At 39.7% G+C, this 9,410-nt stretch overlaps 1 pseudogene across 1 annotated transcript; it reads right to left on the bottom strand.

The window, feature by feature from the left end:
- Positions 1-1,501: 1,501 nt before the first annotated feature.
- LOC309863138 (SOSS complex subunit B1 pseudogene) lies at positions 1,502-2,985 on the bottom strand (annotated as a pseudogene). The gene is made up of 3 exons: positions 2,961-2,985; positions 2,658-2,713; positions 1,502-2,442 (listed from the first exon to the last, which is right to left on the bottom strand). The product of its transcript is annotated as an SOSS complex subunit B1 pseudogene (transcript).
- Positions 2,986-9,410: the final 6,425 nt, after the last annotated feature.

Raw genomic sequence — 9,410 nt, 5'->3', positions numbered from 1 at the left:
TTTGCTAATTCAGTTTAGAGTGCCTCACCCTTCTTTTTCTTTCCAATTTTGCTATTAGTAGAGAAGGGTTTAAATATTGTTTTCCAACAAATTACATGTTCAGTAGGTTATAGGTTAAGAAAAAAAAGGCCTCTTAGCAGGTATGCGATCTCATGTCAAAGAAAAAAAAAGATTGGAAAAAAATGATTATCTACCTTACCTAAGTATTTGTTTTAAATAAAAGAAGCTATGAGTTGCCCAGTTTACACTTTTTTAGTCTTGGAAAACGTTTCTTGGACCCTATGTTTCAATCTGCCAGACAGCAAGTGATAAATTGAGACAGGACATATTGATATCATGAAAGCGATTTACTTTCAGTAATAGTAAATACACTACTGGAGAATAAGAGTCTTCAAGGAATATTTTCAAGAATTTTTATGCCATCATTTATGTAATTATAAAGAAAAGGTAAAATTGAGGATTTTTCTAATGCTGAATAAACACCTTCCACAAAATTTTGGAATTTTCCATTTCTCAAATTTGGGCAATTTAGGGAGCTAGATTAACTCTGCTATGCCAGTAGGGTCCACTTTACAACAAAGAAGCTTGCTAGTTCTCTTAAAATGTTAAGGGGAATCACTGGATGGTTACTTGGAAAGCAGTGGCAGAAAAATTTAGTACGGTCATTTCAAAAATGTGGAATTGAAGTTAGAAAATCTAGAATCTATTCTAACCCTAGCTATTTCTACCAGGCAGGGGGCTTTGGTTAAATCAGTCAGTACACAGTTTCTTCATCAGCAAATCAGGGACAATACCAAACACACTTCCCTCACAAAATTGTGAGAATCAAGTTTCTTTAAACAAAATACTGTGTTTAGACATATCTATCTATGTGCATATGCACATACATTGGACTGAAAGGATTTCTGTGTGTCTGTGTAAGTAATAAAAATGTAGAAATCCTGGACAAAATGTGAGTCAGGAAAAGCCAGCAGATTGGCATGTAAAAATGCATGCCAAAAAATATGCAAAATGGTAGTAAGAGAGGGGTGCACATTTGGTGAAGAGACAGTTAGATTCCAATACATCAAATCCAAGGCAGAAAAATGAGAGAAACTGCGGGATACGTGATGTCCATCCATAAAACAAAATAGTGATGGAGTTGAGACCAAATTTTTTATGACACTAAAATAGGAGGAATTTCTCTAGTGGAACCTTTAAAAAAGTGTGCACTATATAAATAAAAATTGCCAAAGTCTTTCCAACTATTTCCTTGGATCCATAAGATGATAAATAGGCCCAGGGCTATTTATTGTCATGAATCTTAGCATAGGCTAATTTAGGATTATAATGTCAAATCACAGTTTAATAGAAGCAACCTTTTGGCATATTAAAAAAAAAAAAAGTGTGGCACAGGTGCACAACTCTTTCCTGGGTGCTGTGAATACATATGAAGGTTTTTACTTAGAGCAGCAGATCTCAAACATTTGGGCCTCAGGATCCCTTTACTTTTTTTTTTTTTTTTTTTTTTACAGAGTGGTAACGTTTATTAGGAAGGAGGGATTCAATTTGTCTTCCACATCACACACACCAGAAACAGACTGTGACTTGTTTCTAAGAGGAAGAAGGGTGGGCAGGGGGCCTTGAATCCCAGCTGATAGGCAGTTTCAGCCCGGCAAGGCAGGGAGTATGGGCTTAGGGTGGGTAAGTCCGCTGCTCATCACACCCCTCTAGTGAAAGTTAGTGGCTAAAATACTAAATACTAAAATACTAGCTACCCACCCCACCCCACCAAAGCCAGCACCCTAGAAGGCTGGGTGCTCAAGACACTGGGGTTCTGGTGGGTGGTGGGAAGGGAGGAAGAAAGTCTTGCTATCTCTTGCTGCTCCTCGGGGTTTCTTTGCCGTTACTGATAGGGCTGCTGGAGGGGCCAGGAGGGCCGGCAGGTGTGTGGTTGGGCTAGCTTCGGGTAATTCGGGTGCTGGGGGGATGCGAGGGTGTGTGAGGGGGGTGCGGGCCACCACCAGGACCTGGTGGGGCACTCAGTCCATTCCCGTTCTGGTTCTCGGAGGCTGGAGAAACAGCAGGGGGTCCGGTGGTAGGCTGGGGGGCCGGAGGGCTGCTATCGTTCTGCACCACCTTGTTGGGTGCCTGCTGGGCGCTGTACTCTGGGTTTGGCTCACTGAAGTTAGGAACCTCAGAATATACCATACAGAATTCTCCAATCTTCTGAAGATCACCCCCACGTCCAGTGTATAGTGTCAGACAACCTTTGAACACTGAAGCATACCCTTTGGTGAGCCGAATAATGCCTCCAGGCTGGATCAGGTTACCCACGTCGTCCCAGACAGAGATATTGATGCTGCCTGTTTTGTCTGCCACTTTGCAGGTCTGAACCTCGTGCCCGTCCTTTGTCTTGGTCACTCGACCTGTCTCCAGCACAATGGAGATGAGGTTCAGATTCTTTTTTTTTTTTTTTTAAGATTTTATTTATTTCTTTGACAGAGAGAAATCACAAGTAGATGGAGAGGCAGGCAGAGAGAGAGAGAGGGAAGCAGGCTCTCCGCTGAGCAGAGAGCCCGATGCGGGACTCGATCCCAGGACCCTGAGATCATGACCTGAGCCAAAGGCAGCGGCTTAACCCACTGAGCCACCCAGGCGCCCCAGAGGTTCAGATTCTTGAGCCCGGGCTTGATCTCCTTCACGAAGGTCTCCGTCGTCATGCTGTCCGAGCCTTCGCACCACACACACTAGGTTGGGGTCAGGCAGCCGCAAATCCTCTAATTCTTCTAAAAGTTTAGAAACGAACTTCCCCAAGAGCCTCCAACTTCAAGATCAGAATTTGAGGGTCTCTGGATAGGCTGCTTTGAGGCCGGAAGGCCCCGTCCCGGGATGCTCTTTCAGTCTCAATCCCCGACGTCGGGGAGCTGACGGAGACGGGGGTAGGGAAACTGGTGCAGATCCAAGGAATGCAACCTTACTCGCCAAACCTTCCCGAACCCTCATCCGGACAACCCAGGACTGAGTCCATCCCCTCCTCCCCTCAGCCACCGCCACCCACCACCCACCCAGCCAGCGGGCAGGGATCCCTTTACATTTTTGAAAATTATTGTAGCCGCCAGGGGCTTTTGTGTAGTAAGGTTATATATACCAATATTAATCACATTGAAATTAAAACCGAGAAATTTTTTAAACACATGAATACATCAGAGAGGTGATATTTTTACATGCTATATAGCCTCTCGAAAACTTCATGGTACACTCATGAGAGAATGAGAGGAAAGTGACAAATAATACTGTAACGTTAGAGAAACAGTCTGACATTGCAGGCCTCCAGAAAGTGTCTTGGGGAACTCGAAGAGTTTCACATCATACACAGAAAGCAGCTAATCTAAAGAAACTGAAGATTTATGCATCCTTTGAGCAAGGCTTCATGAATATTATTTCTTGAAATCAAACCTTAGAACTAGGCAGCAGAAAATTTGAGATTATACCTCTGGAAAAAAAAAAAAACTTAGATGGCAGGCATTTTATAAAGTTCCTGGTTGTGAAAAATTCCATTTATTTACATGATCAACTGAGGAGCATTTTTTTTTTGCTAAAATTAAGAAACTGAATCAAAATACCTCCATTTGAAGACAGACCAAGACAATTTCTCACAAAATTTAGTTGGGATATTATGGTCAAATGTTCTCCAAAGGACAAAACCATATACATACAACTTTAGTAGTTATTTCCAATTTCTCAACGTAGCCAGAAACAACATATTTAACTAGAGCACTTCGAGAATATTTAACTGTAAGCAATGCATCTCCCTGGTAAGTCTTAGATACCCAAATTGCTTAATGTAGCCCCATATGGTTGAATTAATGAGCTTGATGAACTATTCAATATATGCCAAGTAAATGTTGGAAGACATCTTTTGAAAATCCTAACTTTGATTTTGGAATAGTTGAACTTAATTCTTTTTTTCTTTTTCTTTCTTTTTTTTTTTTTTTTTTAACAAATACTAAATTGTCTTTGAGGCAGGCACTCTTGAGTATCACTCAGTGATAACAATGATATCATAAACTGAAGGAAAACTCTTAATTCTATAGACTGGAGTAGAGGTAGAGCTGAAGGTATGTCTTGCTTATTCAGAAAAGATATTGTGTCTTTACAATATAAGCTTAACAGTTCAGATTCAGAATATCGTCAAACAACACTTTAGCTTGTTTTTAAATCATCTTAGCCTGATAAAGGACTATTTTCAGGATTCAGGGGGGAGAAGGGAAAGGCAGCAAGGAATTTCACATCTAGGCAGTAAAATGCTCGCATATCCCTACTGGGATCTGGCTTCCCTTGATCTCACACTCCAAATTCATGCTACAGAGCCTCCACATGATCAGTTTTAATGTTTAGTTCAGATCTGCTCTTCCTACTCAAATTTATTATATCTGGTTTTTCCAAGGTATTGAGAACTTTATAGTAAGATTGAATTTGAATTCTGAGTAGCATCTTCCAAATTTCAATTAGCTATGGCTTTCTCAACCAGCAGTCCTGATAGTACCTGGCATTAGGAGAACAAGCTCTACATTTGATATATCCAAATTAAATAACCTTGTTTAAATTTAAGAACAAACCATTGGTTAAAAGTAAAAAGGAGACCATTTGTTCCAAGCACCAGAGGCAGAGTTCTGAACAACTTTCACATAGCAACAGATCAGCACTGGGATCCAGAGTATCTTTCCTAAAAGTCTTCAGTTTTTTTTCCAGCTTTATTTAAATATAATTGACATATAACCTTGCATAAGTTTTAGATTTACAACATAATGGTTTGCTACACATATATATTGCAAAATGATTACCATTATAGTCACCTGTTATAAATGAGCATGTGTTGAGAATTTTAAGATGCACGTTAACTGTGATCATCTTTCTCTACAGCATATCACAAGAAACTATTCATCTTATAACTGGAAGTTTGCACCCTTTGACCACCTTCATCCTTTAACCTTCACTCCTGGTAACTACCCCCCCTCCCATCTATTCTCTGTTTCTCTGAGTTTGTTTTTTTTAGATTCCACATATAAGTTATTTCACTTTGTGTCTTTCTCTGTCTAACTTATTTCAATTTATTGAAATTAGCTTATTTCAATTAGCATAATGTCCTCAAGGTCTGTCTATTTTGTTGCAAATAGCAAGATTTCCTTCTTTTTGTGACTAAATAATATTCCATTGTGCATATATCACACATTTTGTTAATTCATGCATCAACTGTCATGTAAGTTGTTTTCATATCTTAGCTATTGTAAGTAATGCTGCAATGAACATGGAGTGCAGATGTTTCTTCACGATCCTATTTCCTTTTTTTTCCTTTGGATATATACCTAGGAGTAGAATTGTTGAAATATCATACGATATTTCCATTTTTTAATGTTTTAATGGCTGCACCAATTCATATTCCCACCAATGGTGCCCAAGTGTTCCCTTTCTCCACATCCTCGCCAGCATTTGTTCATTTCTTATCTTTTTTATGATAGCCATTCTAACAGGGATCAGTTAGGTGATAGATCATTGTGCTTTTTGATTTGTAGGTCCCTGATAATTATGATGTACACCTTTTCGTGTAACTATTGGCCATTTGTATGTCTTCTTTGGAAAATTATCCGTTCAGGTCCTCTACTTATTTTTAACCAGATTATTTTTGTATTATTGAATTGTATGAGTTCTTTTCATATTTTGGATAGTAACCTTTTTTTTAAATTTTATTTATTTATTTGACAGAGAGAAGGAGATCACAAGTACGCAGAGAGGCAGGCAGAGAGAGAGGGGGAAGCAGGCTCTCTGCTGAGCAGAGAGCCCGATGCGGGCTCGATCCCAGGACCCTGAGATCATGACCTGAGCCGAAGGCAGAGGCTTAACTCATTGAGCCACCCAGGCGCCCTGGATAGTAACCTTTTAAGAGATGCATGGTTTGCAAATAATTTGTCCCATTTCATGGATGATTTTATCATTTTGTTGGATTCCCATGGATTACATTATCATTTTTCTTTTGCTATGTAGAAACTTTTGAGTTTGATATAGTCCCACTTGTTTTTGTTTTTGTTATCTATACTTCAGGTGTCATAGCCCAAAAATCATTGTCAAGACCACTATCAAGGTGGTTTCTTCTAGAAGTTTTATTGTTTCAGCTTTATTTTCAAGTCTTTAATCCACTTTGAGGTAAATTTTGTGAGTGGCATAAGATAGAGGTAGACTTTCATTCATTTGCTTGTGCATATTCAGTGTCCCCAGCACCATTTCCTAAAGAAACTATCCTATTCCCATTGAGTACTGGGAACACTTGATAAGTATTAGTTGACCATGTAGGTATGGGGTTATTCCTGAACTCTCCATTCTGTTCCATTGGTCTATGTGTCTGTTTTTGTTAGTACCATACTGCTTTGATAACTATAGCTTTGGAATATAGTTTGGAATCAGAAAGTGTGATGACTCTGGACTTTTTCTTATTTCTGAAAATTGTTTCAACTACTTTAAATCTTTTGTGGTTCCCTATGAATTTTATGGTTTTTTTTTTTCAATTTCTGTAAAAAATGCCATTGGAATTTTGATAAGGATCATATTCAATCTGTAGATGGCCTTGGGTAGTATGAACATTTTAACAATATTAATGCTTCTGATTCGTAAACACGGATATCTTTCCATATATTTGTGTCTTCTTTGATCTCCTTCTGAAGTCACCTCTGGCTGAGGGAGTGCCTCCCTGGCAGGCCGGTGCCACTGAATGACCTTCACAATTCAGCAGGACTGCAGCTGGACTCTGCAGTTCACTCTAGTTCAGGCTGTGTTCCACAGCCAGAAAACATCTGTGGTTGCACGCCATGTTTAGACAGGGTGCACACAGGGCTTTGTGGTCAAATGGGGGCCCAGATTGTGCTCTAAGATTAGGCAGGTCACACGCTATACCTGATATCTGGGGAGGGCTGCAGTCTGGGCTTTGCCATCAGGTAGGCTATAATATGTCCTCTATGATGAAGTGGGGCATCTGCGGCCCCACTTCCCAGAGGGCAAAACCAGACATTATGCAGGGAAGTTGAGTGTGGCTTTGAATTTGCTTCTCTCTCTGTGTATGGCCATTTATGGCCATAAAATGGACTCCATGGTCTGTGCAGGCCATTTGGTGGATACCAAATCAGGCAGTACTGCTGGCTGAGCTCTCTGGCTAGATGTGGTCATAAGCTCAGCTCTGCAGATGGCCTGGGACACTGTCTGGGATCTCTGCCCAGACACCATCGTAGGTAGGAACTGAGTCTGCCAAAATCTTAGTGCTGGTTGCTGAAAGCCCTGCTCTCCTTCTCCATCTTTATCTGATCCCCAGTGGTCAAGCCTTGCAGATGTGTCATATGATCCCTATGAGATGAGACTCAAGCAGGCATCCCAGGAAGCATGTGCCAGTGTTGAGGAAGGTAGATGTCCACTGTGGGCTCTCTTTTCCCATTGGAGAAACTATAGACCCAGGGTAGCCCTCTCGGTGCAATACTATGCCAGCCTGGGGTGGGGGTGGGGGAAAATATGATCAAAGTGAAATAATTACTCTCACCCTTCTAATGAGGTCCCTGTTCATCTCTGTGCTCCAAGAGGATACTTCAGCCTTACCCTTATATCCCGGAATTTTTACAATGGTGTCTTGTCTATGAATAGTTGCTAGTTGGTTTCCGGTGCAGAGAACTAAAATTGGAAATGACCTATATCACCTTCTTAATAATATCTCCTAGTTTTTAAATTATTTCCACAGTAAGCCTTTATACTTTCCACTCTTCTGGCGCTCTACACATGAGGGATATGAATAACATCACAAATCTTATTGCCTAGCTTGAATGCATCCGACTCAGGTCCCACTCTCCTGATTTGTTGGAAGATGTCTCAAGACTCCCTTACTCTTTTCAACCATTAAATTAGACAAATACAACAATTAGATAAATATCACTGTATAAAAGAAATATTTATTGATTACAAGAAATGTGGAGTTTAGAAAAGTATAAAACGATAATAAAAATTGTACTAAGAGATACTCTTTTTTTTAAGATTTTATTTATTTATTTGACAGAGACAGATCACAAGTAGGCAGAGAGAGGAGGAAGCAGGCTAGCTGCTGAGCAGAGAGCCCGATGTGAGACTCAATCCCAGGACCCTGAGACCATGACCTGAGCCGAAAACAGAGGCTTTAACCCACTGAGCCACCCAGGCACCCCTAAGAGATACTCTTTAACATTTTGATATATATCCTTCTAGACTATACAAGTATATTTATAGAAAGAAATTAATACACACATAGAAACTAGGGTAAGATCGTAATAGATATATTCATATATATGATTAGCTTGATGTGAATAACATTATGCTAGCATCCCAATTACATATTAGCTGTTGTTTTTTTTAAAAGATTTTATTTATTTATCAGAGAGAGAGAGCGAGCACAGGCAGACAGAATGGCAGACAGAGGCAGAGAAAGAAGCAGGCTCCCTGTCGAGCAAGGAGCCCAATGTGGGACTCGATCCCAGGATGCTGGGATCATGACCTGAGCCGAAGGCAGCTGCTTAACCAACTGAGCCACCCAGGCGTCCCTAGCTGTTGATTTTTAATTAAAATTCCATAAGAAGCATTGTTTCTATCAATAAGTATCTTTAGAAATAATTTTAACTGAATAATCATAATTTTAATATTTGTCCTTTATTATTAACCATTTGGGTTATCTGAGAATGCTTTGAAACTACAGATCAATTGCAAGTATATACATAAAAATTAACATGACTGCCATTGTAATAGCCCCATGAAGACTATAGTATAACCTGAGTATTATCCTTTGCTCTGAAAAGATGGCCATGTTATACATTAATATATGAATAAATTAACTTACTACTAGAGAAAATAATTTATTTGAAAATAAATGCTTTGACACCTAAATAAGTCAGCGAAGTTTTCTATAGACTAACAGAATGACCATAGAATAACTGCCCATTTTTTCCTTTGTCAGGGTTATTTTGTAATGAATTTTTCTAAGTGAATTGTCCTGTCTAATTTTATCAGTCTAATAAGAATCCATGCTTCAACTTTCTCACTGCTTTAGGCAGAAATTCCTGTGAACATGTCAAATGCATGAGTGAATGGACAAATTGGCATAGTGGGAGAGCACATACACAAAAGTGAGATGATGGCTGACCGATTTCCCTAATTACTGGAGTTTTAATGAGACGATAAAGCCCTTACTAAGGATTTCCTAAGTTTTATTAGAAGTCAATACTCTTTCTCCATTTGCAAAATAAGGGCAGCTCAAACCGACTCACAAAAGGGCAGTGTCATATTCAGTTTACAGCTGATGGTCATAGTGCCAAACGAAGCACTAATGCACAGAACTGCTGAACACGCAAACACAGCAAAACAAAATTCAA

The sequence above is a fragment of the Mustela nivalis genome (genome assembly GCF_964662115.1).
Source record: "Mustela nivalis genome assembly, chromosome: 4".
NCBI lineage: Eukaryota > Metazoa > Chordata > Mammalia > Carnivora > Mustelidae > Mustela > Mustela nivalis.
This window is presented reverse-complemented; position numbering and strand designations above follow the sequence as displayed.